Here is a 14,938-nt window from a genome sequence, read left to right as displayed (position 1 = left end):
TCAACTTCAAAAGTTTAGGAATATATTAATTTTATAAAAATCGGCATTCTCAATTTTTTATTTTTATTAAATCTCTGTTGGCTAAGGATTTACTTGGGGTTTCTTTGTTCCTTTCCTTTGTCCTCACTACTATTAGAGGCCAAAATTAATCATGTCCACTGGAATCATACTCATCCTAGACTCTCCTTTCTTTTTCAGCATTCCATTCCTCACTGGATTTACAATTCTCATACAAAACCTGTGAGTGACATCTTTGGACGCCTTTCATCAGGATCTATAGTGCAATTACCAGGAAGTCTATATGTTGGTCCCTGGAGTTTATTCAAAAAGTAATACCTGTATTTTAGATGGACATCTCATCACCCCAGGACATAGCTCCAATGTTTCACAGACCAGCTCTCATGCCTGATCATATCTACAATAGTGAGGACTCATCCTGGGGTAAAAGTTTAAGAGTTCTGCTCAATTTCTTATCCAAGGTCATGGAGTTCAAATTTCACTAAGGAAGATTAGGCACTAGGGGCTACTTAATTAGGAAATATCCATCACAGCTCAGATTACCCTCCCTGCAGCCTATGTGTCAAGCAGACTTGTCCAGCAGGCAGTAACTTTGGCACTGGAGCTGCCCTTAGGACAGATGTGGGAGGAGGACTATACCCTTCCTCACTACAGTCTCTGTCTCTGGCAGAGTCAGCATGCATGGTTGATTCCACATTGTGCTATCGCAGCTGGAGAAGATGTAGGAAAAGACACACGCATGCTGGACCACTCTGGAAGGAGCTGCTGTCCACGATTGAAGCCTCCAGAGAAGGAGGCTCAGGTTCAAGTTTGTGGGCTAATCAAAGTGGACCATGATGGCCCCACGGCTGTCCACATGTCCTGACTTGATGGTGCTTGGGCACAGGTATTACAAGTCCTGAATGGCTTAGGTGAATCTCCTCTGCTCCTCCCACCCTCCCAAATCAGATTCCTCATTCCAGCCTTGCCAAGAAATGCATCAGCATCCATAGGGCCATTACTGCTGCTCTTCTGCTCTTCTGGGGGTTGAGTAAAAGAGCGAATCATGAAAAAACAGAAGGAAAATGTTTTGCCTGGAATGTTTCTGGGAGGAGGCACCCCTGAGAGTACAAGGTTTAATTTAGACTGTCTCTTTTGACCCCAATAGGTCAGGAGAGCCTTATGAAAAAGGTGATGCGTTCTCAGTTTTCATTCCCAATCCAATGACCATAGACAGCCTAGACTGCATTGACCTACTACAAAGCCATTCATTCATTTCAATACTGGAAATACAAAGGTGAGAGGGCCAGGCAAGAGAGGAGGAGAGAGGAGGGGGACAGCAAGGATTGTAGGGCAAGAGTGAGGGCTTTGAAGGACTGCGAGGGTTAGGGAGGTGATAATCTCTGAACAGCCATGTGGATGGTGAGCAGTAGAATGAGCTATATGACATCTGGGAGCCCTGAGCTCTGGGAACTCACTGGATGTGTATTTTGTCCCCATCAGTGGCCACCACCCAGCTCAGAACCCCTGCCCATTTCCTTCACCACCTGCCAGATTCAGCTTCCTCCACCTTATCACCCTCCCACTGGCCAAAACCCTGAAGGGGCTATATCAACATATATATATATATATATATATATATATATCTCACTCCTATATTCTATCAACAATAAACTGCAAATGAAAGAAAGAAGGAAGAAGATGGCCGAATAGGAACAGCTCCGGTCTACAGCTCCCAGCGCGAGCGACGCAGAAGACTGGTGATTTCTGCATTTCCATCTGAGGTACCGTGTTCATCTCACTAGGGAGTGCCAGACAGTGGGCGCAGGTCAGTGAGTGAGCGCACCGTGCGCCAGCCGAAGCAGGGGCGAGGCATTGCCTCACTCGGGAAGCGCAAGGGGTCAGGGAGTTCCCCTTCCAGGGGTGACAGACAGCACCTGGAAAATCGGGCCACTCCCACCCAAATACTGTGCTTTTCCGACGGGCTTAGGAAACGGTGCCCCCAGGAGAGTATAGCCCGCACCTGGCTCAGAGGGTCCTACGCCCACGGAGTCTCGCTGATTGCTAGCACAGCAGTCTGAGATCAAACAGCAAGTCGGCAGCGAGGCTGGGGGAGGGGCGCCCGCCATTGCCCAGGCTCGCTTAGGTAAACAAAGCAGCCTGGAAGCTTGATCTGGGTGGAGCCCACCACAGCTCAAGGAGGCCTGCCTGCCTCTGTAGGCTCCACCTCTGGGGGCAGGACACAGACAAACAAAAAGACAGCAGTAACCTCTGCAGACTTAAATGTCCCTGTCTGACAGCTGTGAGGAGAGCAGTGGTTCTCCCAGCACGCAGCTGGAGATCTGAGAACGGGCTGACTGCCTCCTCAAGTGGGTCCCTGACCCCTGACCCCCGAGCAGCCTAACTGGGAGGCACCCCCCAGCAGGGGCAGACTGACACCTCACACGGCCGGCCAGGTACTCCAACAGACCTGCAGCTGAGGGTTCTCTCTGTTAGAAGGAAAACTAACAGAAAGGACATCCACACCAAAAACCCATCTGTACATCACCATCATCAAAGACCAAAAGTAGATAAAACCACAAAGATGGGGAAAAAACAGAGCAGAAAAACTGGAAACTCTAAAAACCAGAGTACCTCTCCTCCTCCAAAGGAACGCAGTTCCTCACCAGCAACGGAACAAAGCTGGACGGAGAATGACTTTGACGAGCTGAGAGAAGAAGGCTTCAGACGATCAAATTACTCCGAGCTACGGGAGGATATTCAAACCAAAGGCAAAGAAGTTGAAAACTTTGAAAAAAATTTAGAAGAATGTATAACTAGAATAACCAATACAGAGAAGTGCTTAAAGGAGCTGATGGAGCTGAAAACCAAGGCTCGAGAACTACGTGAAGAATGCAGAAGCCTCAGGAGCCGATGCGATCAAATGGAAGAAAGGGTATCAGCCCTGGAAGATGAAATGAATGAAATGAAGCGAGAAGGGAAGTTTAGAGAAAAAAGAATAAAAAGAAACGAGCAAAGCCTCCAAGAAATGTGGGACTATGTGAAAAGACCAAATCTACGTCTGATTGGTGTACCTGAAAGTGTCGGGGAGAATGGAAACAAGTTGGAAAACACTCTGCAGGATATTATCCAGGAGAACTTCCCCAATCTAGCAAGGCAGGCCAACATTCAGATTCAGGAAATACAGAGAACGCCACAAAGATACTCCTCAAGAAGAGCAACTCCAAGACACATAATTGTCAGATTCACCAAAGTTGAAATGAAGGAAAAAATGTTAAGGGCAGCCAGAGAGAAAGGTCGGATTACCATCAAAGGGAAGCCTATCAGACTAACAGCGGATCTCTCGGCAGAAACCCTACAAGCCAGAAGAGAGTGGGGGCCAATATTCAACATTCTTAAAGAAAAGAATTTTCAACCCAGAATTTCATATCCTGCCAAACTAAGCTTCATAAGTGAAGGAGAAATAAAATACTTTACAGACAAGCAAATGCTGAGAGATTTTGTCACCACCAGGCCTGCCCTAAAAGAGCTCCTGAAGGAAGCGCTAAACATGGAAAGGCACAACCGGTACCAGCCACTGCAAAATCATACCGAAATGTAAAGAACATCAAGACTAGGAAGAGACTGCATCAACTAACGAGCAAAATATCCAGCTAACATCATAATGACAGGATCAAATTCACACATAACAATATTAACTTTAAATGTAAATGGACTAAATGCTCCAATTAAAAGACACAGACTGGCAAACTGGATAAAGACTCAAGACCCATCAGTGTGCTGTATTCAGGAAACCCATCTCACGTGCAGAGACACACATAGGCTCAAAATAAAAGGATGGAGGAAGATCTACCAAGCAAATGGAAAACAAAAAAAGGCAGGGGTTGCAATCCTAGTCTCTGATAAAACAGACTTTAAACCAACAAAGATCAAAAGAGACAAAGAAGGCCATTACATAATGGTAAAGGGATTAATTCAACAAGAAGAGCTAACTATCCTAAATATATATGCACCCAATACAGGAGCACCCAGATTCATAAAGCAAGTCCTGAGTGACCTACAAAGAGACTTAGACTCCCACACATTAATAATGGGAGACTTTAACACCCCACTATCAACATTAGACAGATCAACGAGACAGAAAGTCAACAAGGATACCCAGGAATTGAACTCAGCTCTGCACCAAGCGGACCTAATAGACATCTACAGAACTCTCCACCCCAAATCAACAGAATATACATTTTTTTCAGCACCACACCACACCTATTCCAAAATTGACCATATACTTGGAAGTAAAGCTCTCCTCAATAAATGTAAAAGAACAGAAATTATAACAAACTGTCTCTCAGATCACAGTGCAATCAAGCTAGAACTCAAGATTAAGAATCTCACTCAAAACCGCTCAACTACGTGGAAACTGAACAACCTGCTCCTGAATGACTACTGGGTACATAACGAAATGAAGGCAGAAATAAAGATGTTCTTTGAAACCAACGAGAACCAAGACACAACATACCAGAATCTCTGGGATGCATTCAAAGCAGTGTGTAGAGGGAAATTTATAGCACTAAATGCCCACAAGAGAAAGCAGGAAAGATCCAAAATTGACACCCTAACATCACAATTAAAAGAACTAGAAAAGCAAGAGCAAACACATTCAAAAGCTAGCAGAAGGCAAGAAATAACTAAAATCAGAGCAGAACTGAAGGAAATAGAGACACAAAAAACCCTTCAAAAAATCAATGAATCCAGGAGCTGGTTTTTTGAAAGGATCAACAAAATTGATAGACCGCTAGCAAGATTAATAAAGAAAAAAAGAGAGAAGAATCAAATAGATGCAATAAAAAATGATAAAGGGGATATCATCACCAATCCCACAGAAATACAAACTACCATCAGAGAATATTACAAACACCTCCATGCAAATAAACTAGAAAATCTAGAAGAAATGGATAAATTCCTCAACACATACACCCTCCCAAGACTAAACCAGGAAGAAGTTGAATCTCTGAATAGACCAATAACAGGAGCTGAAATTGTGGCAATAATCAATAGCTTACCAACCAAAAAAAGTCCAGGACCAGATGGATTCACAGCCGAATTCTACCAGAGGTACAAGGAGGAGCTGGTACCATTCCTTCTGAAACTATTCCAATCAATAGAAAAAGAGGGAATCCTCCCTAACTCATTTTATGAGGCCAGCATCATCCTGATACCAAAGCCTGGCAGAGACACAACAAAAAAAGAGAATTTTAGACCAATATCCTTGATGAACATTGATGCAAAAATCCTCAATAAAATACTGGCAAACAGAATCCAGCAGCACATCAAAAAGCTTATCCACCATGATCAAGTGGGCTTCATCCCTGGGATGCAAGGCTGGTTCAATATACGCAAATCAATAAATGTAATCCAGCATATAAACAGAACCAAAGACAAAAACCACATGATTATCTCAATAGATGCAGAAAAGGCCTTTGACAAAATTCAACAACCCTTCATGCTAAAAACTCTCAATAAATTAGGAATTGATGGGACATATCTCAAAATAATAAGAGCTATTTATGACAAACCCACAGCCAATATCATACTGAATGGCCAAAAACTGGAAGCATTCCCTTTGAAAACTGGCACAAGACAGGGATGCCCTCTCTCACCACTTCTATTCAACATAGTGTTGGAAGTTCTGGCCAGGGCAATTAGGCAGGAGAAGGAAATCAAGGGTATTCAATTAGGAAAAGAGGAAGTCAAATTGTCCCTGTTTGCAGATGACATGATAGTATATCTAGAAAACCCCATTGTCTCAGCCCAAAATCTCCTTAAGCTGATAAGCAACTTCAGCAAAGTCTCAGGATACAAAATCAATGTGCAAAAATCACAAGCATTCTTATACATCAATAACAGACAAACAGAGAGCCAAATCATGAGTGAACTCCCATTCACAATTGCTTCAAAGAGAATAAAATACCTAGGAATCCAACTTACAAGGGATGTGAAAGACCTCTTCAAGGAGAACTACAAACCACTGCTCAAGGAAATAAAAGAGGATACAAACAAATGGAAGAACATTCCATGCTCATGGGTAGGAAGAATCAATATCATGAAAATGGCCATCCTTCCCAAGGTAATTTACAGATTCAATGCCATCCCCATCAAGCTACCAATGACTTTCTTCAAAGAATTGGAAAAAACTACTTTAAAGTTCATATGGAACCAAAAAAGAGCCCGCATCGCCAAGTCAATCCTAAGCCAAAAGAACAAAGCTGGAGGCATCACGCTACCTGACTTCAAACTATACTACAAGGCTACAGTAACCAAAACAGCATGGTACTGGTACCAAAACAGAGATATAGATCAATGGAACAGAACAGAGCCGTCAGAAATAATGCCACATATCTACAACTATCTGATCTTTGACAAACCTGACAAAAACAAGAAATGGGGAAAGGATTCCCTATTTAATAAATGGTGCTGGGAAAACTGGTTAGCCATATGTAGAAAGCTGAAACTGGATCCCTTCCTTACACCTTATACAAAAATCAATTCAAGATGGATTAAAGACTTAAATGTTAGACCTAAAACCATAAAAACCCTAGAAGAAAACCTAGGCATTACCATTCAGGACATAGGCATGGGCAAGGACTTCATGTCTAAAACACCAAAAGCAATGGCAACAAAAGCCAAAATTGACAAATGGGATCTAATTAAACTCAAGAGCTTCTGCACAGCAAAAGAAACTACCATCAGAGTGAACAGGCAACCTACAAAATGGGAGAAAATTTTCGCAACCTACTCATCTGACAAAGGGCTAATATCCAGAATCTACAATGAACTCCAACAAATTTACAAGAAAAAAACAAACAACCCCATCAAAAAGTGGGCGAAGGACATGAACAGACACTTCTCAAAAGAAGACATTTATGCAGCCAAAAAACACATGAAAAAATGCTCACCATCACTGGCCATCAGAGAAATGCAAATCAAAACCACAATGAGATACCATCTCACACCAGTTAGAATGGCAATCATTAAAAAGTCAGGAAACAACAGGTGCTGGAGAGGATGTGGAGAAATAGGAACACTTTTACACTGTTGGTGGGACTGTAAACTAGTTCAACCCTTGTGGAAGTCAGTGTGGCGATTCCTCAGGGATTTAGAACTAGAAATTCCATTCGACCCAGCCATCCCATTACTGTGTATATACCCAAAGGACTATAAATCATGCTGCTATAAAGACACATGCACACGTATGTTTATTGCGGCATTATTCACAATAGCAAAGACTTGGAACCAACCCAAATGTCCAACAATGATAGACTGGATTAAGAAAATGTGGCACATATACACCATGGAATACTATGCAGCCATAAAAAATGATGAGTTCACGTCCTTTGTAGGGACATGGATGAAATTGGAAATCATCATTCTCAGTAAACTATCGCAAGAACAAAAAACCAAACACCGCATATTCTCACTCATAGGTGGGAATTGAACAATGAGAACACATGGACACAGGAAGGGGAACATCACACTCTGGGGACTGTTGTGGGGTGGGGGGAGGGGGGAGGGATAACATTGGGAGATATACCTAATGCTAGATGACGAGTTGGTGGGTGCAGCGCACCAGCATGGCACATGTATACATATGTAACTTACCTGCACATTGCACACATGTACCATAAAACCTAAAGTATAATAATAATAATAATAATAATAATAAAAAAAAAGAAAAAAAAAAAGAAAGAAAGAAGGAAAAAGGAAGGAAGGAAGGAAGGATGGATAAAGTCTACAAACTCTTTAAAATTACTGCTTATATCATGGGAAAATGCCAATGTCTGTTTTGACATATTTTTAGAACTGGCAGACTAATTTGCTTAGCAGTTTTCTACTAGGAATTGATGATATTTGAAATGTTGGATAAGAACAATAATGCTGTGTTTTCTGTAGCTTGAGTCAACACACCAAAATGGAAAATGTTAAGATATTTAAATTCTGATGGATGGGCTTGGGTTTTTTGACTTATTTAATTAATGGTGTGAAGTACAAAATGTCATATAATTAATGCATTGAGATTTTTAAATTATAGAAATTTTCAGGATTTATAGCATCTCTTATAATTTAAACCATTTATGATCAAGTCAAACACAACCACTTCATCTAAAAGCAAAAGTTATGAGACCTATAGAAATATCACATGTTAACCTATAAGAGGTAAATATAAAAGTGTTCCCAACTCTCCTTGTTTTCTTGTGTAAAACAGGCCTAAAATCTCTCAATCTATTTTTTTATCATTTTAGTGGATAAATCTACTATTTTAAACTTTTTAGGAGAAAACTTGTACAGAAAACCCAAATCTTTCTTTGGGAACTCAGATACGGGCTCCAGAGCTCCAGAGGACATGCCCATGTTTCTATCTGGAAAGCCTTTGAGCCATCACCAAAATTTAGAAAGACAAAACTACTGGTTTGTCGAAAAAACTCCAGGAGTAGGTACTGCATATTTAAGAAAGAAAAACAGAATAACTGAAATCTTGCATGCATTGAACAAGCTAAAAAAAAGTTACACTTCAGCTTATTTGAATCCTTTCTGTTTATTACCCATCTCTCTCCCCTGGGCTAAGAACAAGCAGAACTTCTTCCTTTAGCATTCTGACAACCTTTCCAACTCTCTCCCCTGTCCAGTTCTCCCCCTTCTCAGAGACATGGCTGTCCCGTGAGTCCACAGCTCTATTTTACAGAAACCTTAACAGCTTTCCAATGCCTGGAATTACGTTATCATTTCCTGGTTCTAACTATGATTTCCGGGGTACAGTGAGACCTTCATGTTTCCACGAGGAAGTTTATGCAAAACCAATTAATCAGAGAAAAGTAATTTCAGATTTTATTTTGACGTGTCCTATAGAAAACAGTAAATCAACTGTATTCCAGAAAAATAAAACTGGTCCAGATATTATCTTAAGAATGATTTCCTCTTATATTTGACTTTTACAGTGATGCAGTGAGTGCACGCAACCATTTTTGCTATCCTGAATAAGCTGGGCTAAAGGTGAAAATTTAAATGGAAACTTATATTATGTATTTCAAGTAGGTACAGACAGAAATTTTAGATTATAGTTCAAATTTTATTTAGGAAAAAATGAAGCAGATTCTATAAAAATTTACATATAAAAGCATCATATGAAACCATCATTTCAGAATATAGATCACTAGAGTTGCAAAGGAAGTTTCAAAAAAAAAAAAAAGTTGCCAAAAAGCAGATTGTGTCAGGACACACTTCTTCATCCCAATTCATCTCTAAACTGACAGAAAAAAAGTGTAAGCTGTTATTCAAATTCTTCAAAATGTCAATATTTTATTACTTGGAGTTTAAGATACAGTTTAATCACTGTAATATGCTTGCTTCATTAGCTCATATTGCTGTGGGTTTGGTCATTTTCTTTTCTTTTCTTTTTGCCTTCATTTCAAGAGGGCCTTTGTACACATACATGTATGTATGAGTGTACATATATTTTTAAAGGGATTATGAATATTGAAATAAGGCTGTCACTCAGTGGAGTGATTTTGCTTAGTCAGACATGTTTGTGTTGTGTGTGCTGATTGATAGCAGGAATTCATTCAAAACAAAACAAGTTTATGCAAAAAAGAAGAATTCAGTGTGCTGGAGAGAGGGTGACTATAACCCAGCTCAATACATCATTCCTCAAGAGGATCTGTGTATTTGTCCATTCTTGAATTACTATAAAGAAATACCTGAGGCTGTGTAATTTATAAAGAAAAGAGGTTTAATTGGCTCACATTTCTGCAGGCTGTACAGGAAGCATATCGGCTTCTGCTTCCAGGGAGGCCTCAGGAAACTTATAATCATGGTGGAAGGGGAAGTAGGCATATCTTTTTTTTTTTTTTTTTTGAGATGGAGTCTCGCTTTGTCGCCCAGGCTGGAGTGCAGTGGCGTGATCTCGGCTCATTGCAAGCTCCGCCTCCCAGGTTTATGCCATACTCCTGCCTCAGCCTCCCGAGTAGCTGGGACTACAGGCGCCTGCCACCACACCCAGCTAATTTTTTTGTATTTTTAGTACAGACAGGGTTTCACTGTGTTAGCCAGGATGATCTCGATCTCCTGACCTTGTGATCCACCCGCCTCAGCCTCCCAAAGTGCTGGGATAGAAGTAGGCACATCTTACATGGTCAGAGCAGGAGTAAGAGACAGCAGTGAGCCACACACTTTTAAACAACCAGAGCTCGTGAGAGCCCTATAATGAGAACAGCACCAAGGGATTCATGAAGGACCTCCCCCAACAACGATCCAGTCATCTCCCACCAGGCCCCACATCCAACATTGGGGATTACAATTTGACATGAGATTTGGTGGGGACACAGATCCAAACTGTATCAATTTGACACCAACTCCTTATAAATGGAAAACCTGGCCAACTTTCCCTGTCATGCATTTCCTATTGCCATGGACATCACAGAAGGATCACGAAGCTGGGTGCTCCCGTTCAGTTGGTGCCATGAGGGCCTCCCTTCAAGGGGCCTTAGCATCTGAATATCACACAGAGCACTTTCCAGGGTTTGCCCAGGAGGTCGTGTGCAGTCAGGCTCCGATGAATGCCCTTCTCAAAGGTTAACATGGATCTTCAGGTAGTAATCATGCCTTAGCACATGTGGGGAGACAGGGGACTTTGAGGTTATGCAAAGTAAAATGCTATTAAATTGTTTCCTAAATGGTAGGATTAATTTCAAAGCTCACCTACAATCAAATGAGACAAACAAAAACATTAGAATTTTCTTATTTTTCTTCCTAAAAAATATTAACCAGATAGAGATGAAGGGGGTGCAAAAGGAAGAATTGCTGCATTGTTAGCTATGAATTTGTTTTTTAAAACAAACAGGTTTGGGATCTAGAAACTGGCAATCCACTAACAGCAGTGGAGAATACGATGTTTTCACTTCTATAATAACAGCTAATGTTCTCTTACAAACAGGTTTGCTTTCCTCCTAGTTGAAGTTTGAAGCAGGTGTGAGCTGATTTCCAGTAATTGGTTGGGTAACCCCACCCACCCCTTCTCTGACTTCCATAATTGATCTCACGTGGCAGGTAATGAGCTCCCTGCCTGTGCTGTGACAATTTGTGTCTTAAACTGATTTCTGGAAACAGTGTTTCTGTCAGGTATCATTAAGCAACAATCTGAGATACAGACCTGGACAGTTCTCAGGGAGCATTGACCAGTAAATTGATGGACAGAAGAGACAAAAGTGACGACCACGAAAAATTTATATTTCTCATGTCTAACAACAAGATATTGAATAACTATAAAAACAAGATTTTCAGAACTGAGAAAATATATGTTGTGCCCAATGAACCAGGGAGAAAACCCAGCATTCAAACCGGGCAAGGAAATTGTATTTTTTCATTTAAAGAGAGGACAAAGGCAAAGGTGTCTCATTCAGTGAAAGGTTTATTAGAGTTAATAGACTGAATTTTTCAAATAATTTTTGAGAGAAGTGAGGTCAGTAACTTCCCGCACATTTATCAAGGGTTGAATTTGGCTTTAGAGAACATCCAATGACAAAATGAAACAATTCCAAATAGTTACATCACAAAATAGGCAACAGAAATTTAACACAGGAAGAGGCATTTAGTATTTCATGATATCTTCAGAAGTCACATGAAGTGGTATAACACAAGGGTGTTGTCACACATCTCAAAGAATTCCACATTGGACTGAATTTACACATATTTTTGCAGGTGATATAGAGTTTCAGTGTTGAATCTGGATGCTCAGATTGAAGCTTATGTATTACCTTTAACAGTGCCTAAGTTCAAGTTTGAGGTTGGTCAACAGTCACCGTACTGGGAGAAAGCAAAACTAAGGGTGAGCTCTTCTGTAAATTTGTGAAGCAGTTTGAAATTGACTTTAAAAAGTAAAAATCAGGCAATGTTCTAGGTGACTCTCATTTAGCCCTGCACCATATCTATGCCAGCTGTCACCAGCCTGTGTCTGCTTTTTTCTGTACCTATGGACTTGTCTGAAGAGAAAGAGTAACACATTCCAATTTCCATAGGCGTCATGCTGACATTCCTAGTGTAAAACACTGCAGTGGTTTTGGAAGTTGTTTGTTTATTCATTCGTTTGTTTTGGGAAGGTGTAAAATTAGAGTGACAACATATTCTGGGATGCTGAATACTGGATTAACCTAAATTCTAAGTACCCCCTGCAGCTCTTCTGGCACTACGGTGGAGAGTGCTGATGCGTTCATTGTTCATTTTCTATTCTCAATTCAAAGAGAATTATAAAATCAATTTTCTTTAAAGTACATCCAGTCAATCCTCTGCTTCTAATTGAAACCAGTAACATCCAGGTGAAATGATAAACCATCACCTTAAACAGGCACTAGCAAATTCTTGTAGGAAGTTGAGCTGTCTACACTTACAGAGATGAAAGCCAGCAATGTGACCTTAGCAACAGGTTAGAAGGAAAGTCTGGATTTTCCAGAATCCCTATCTCCCTTCTACCTTGTGACTCTATCTAGCACTGAGACATTTTACGTGTTTCACGTTACATAGCATTAAATTGCCAAACAGTTGAGAAGGAAAGGGAACACATTTGAACTGCTGACCTCTGATTACTAATTAAATAAGAGGTGGAATACAATTTTTTGTCTGACCTACATTTTAGTTTAATAAATATCATAGAGTGGTTTTTTGCCACTAGCATTGTGTAAAGAATTTGTACTACTTTTCTCTTTTTTTTGTGAAAGTGGTCTTGACTAGCTAGCTTTATCTTGTCAACATAGTACGATAAGTTTACCTGAACTAGATCTGATATCAACTCTTATCATGAGTAATAAGCTTGATTTTTTTAGTGGATGAGCTAATATGATCTTTAGAACAGACTGTATGAAATGACATTTACTAGTAACTGTACAATTGGTGTCAGTCTCTAAATTAGGTTTCTATTAATCTCTAAGCCACTTTTCTACATGAACCATATTTTCAGGAGAGAGCAGATTTTTATTCCTGATGTTTTTATACCAAATTTCTGAAAATAAACTATAGTAAAATTGAATAAAACATTGTTCCATCTTCTCAGAGAAATGTATAATTCATTTTAATATTAAGCTCATTTAAAAAGTGTATAAAATATTGCTATTTTAGAAATCACTGCCAATACTTCGACATTGCAGAGAGGCAATCAGGCTGGGAGAACGCATCGCCTTCACTGTTTTTCAGTATCCAAAAAGAAGACAATTAGGATTAGAGCAATATATTTTCTTTGGTTTTACAGTTTCAAAGCAGATAATCTGAATGCTTTAGTTCAGCATTTATTGAGTTATAAAAATTTCTTAAATCAACTATAAATCTATTATTATTCATGGCCTGGATGGAGAAGCACAGCAGAAATAAATTCTAAAATGGTGCCTTGTCTGCAAATATTGTATCCGACATGACAATGCATTGTCCAATATTTAACATTACGGTCTGTGAATTTCTCAGGTCAAAGTGAATATTACTCTGTTTCTCCCATTTCACACCCACTGATTGAAGCAGGGGACTCAATGTTTTTCTGGTGTCTGACATAGATAATCTGCTGATTGGTAATCAAATATTGACTATGTTCTGTCCAAAGAAATCACTAAGTACACCATCAACGAATAGATGTACTGGACAGAACAAATGCAATCATTTTAAAAAGAATGACAAAGGTTTTACACATGAGTTGATTTAAGGTTGCCATCAGAATGCTCTACTTATGCAGAAATGTACTACTAGAGCTGTGGGATTAAAGCGTGAGCCCCCCCCTAAAATGGAGAACAACTGCTTTGAGTCAGACGCAGTTCATCATATCTGCTAGCGGTACCTGTTACCTACTGTTTTGTACCCCATAACCATCTTTTGAGGCAGAAATGCTGAACTCAGGTAAAAGCAATAAAGATACTCTAAAAATTCATGCACACACACACACACAAACAGGGAACTGTAAAAGACACCCTGGGGCTAAAGAAAGTTGATGGTCATGGGGCAAAATTGTGACAGTGTTAATGTTCCTGATTTATTCTGAAAGTTAGAAAAACATTTTCAAGTATCCTAAAGATATTTGCAAATCCAAACATTATCAAGCTTGCACCTTCAGTGTTCATTAAGAAAGTATTCACACAAAATGATTAGCCGAGTATAGACGATATATTTTGAGGTAAAATTTCCTTTGATATTCAATTGTATGCCAATGTATCCCCTTAGACGGCCAGTTGGGGACATGGAGAACCTCTGTTGAGACTTTGTTCATGACTTTGATGGCATGACCCACTAATTCCACCAGACATTCCAGTGGGAACACTCAGAAAAATAAGCTTTGACTCCCATGATTTTCATTCTTTTGCTGATAAATAAGGAATTAAGGACACCCTTGGCTAAAACTCTGGCACTCTGGGCAGTTGATCCTGGCAGAGTCCAAAGGTCAGACCCATGGACCTGGGCAGTGGGTCACAGGCCCCGGGAACTGTCCATAGCACTCGCTGGGGTGAATAGGTCCCACCTTTCATGTCACCTACTTATCTGACCGTTTCCTCCATTTGCTTCTTTTCTCTTGATGTCACCTGTGAGCCGATGGGACCAGACCCCTGGCTCATCCCAGACCACATGAACATGAAAGAACCCTCTCTAGGGACAGAGGTTTCTCCCCAGCAGGGATGCCCTCACACTCATTCACTGTTTATAATCTCCTTTCAATTCCTTTAGAGCCTCGGCCCCACACAAACACACATATTTATTAAATGTTCTTTTTTACTCCAATATGCATGCTAATTCTAGTGAGAACCTACTTGAACAGGGTTAGGGAAACATCCCTACAAACAGGAAGAAGCTGAGATGCCTCATGTAAGTCACAAGAAGCAGCAGCATAGAAATATGCTCAGAGTGGAATGGGGAGTTCTGGAGGGAA

The sequence above is a fragment of the Pongo abelii genome, chromosome 4, assembly GCF_028885655.2.
Source record: "Pongo abelii isolate AG06213 chromosome 4, NHGRI_mPonAbe1-v2.0_pri, whole genome shotgun sequence".
NCBI lineage: Eukaryota > Metazoa > Chordata > Mammalia > Primates > Hominidae > Pongo > Pongo abelii.
The sequence above is the reverse complement of the archived record's forward strand: the minus strand, read 5'-3'. Positions refer to the sequence as shown.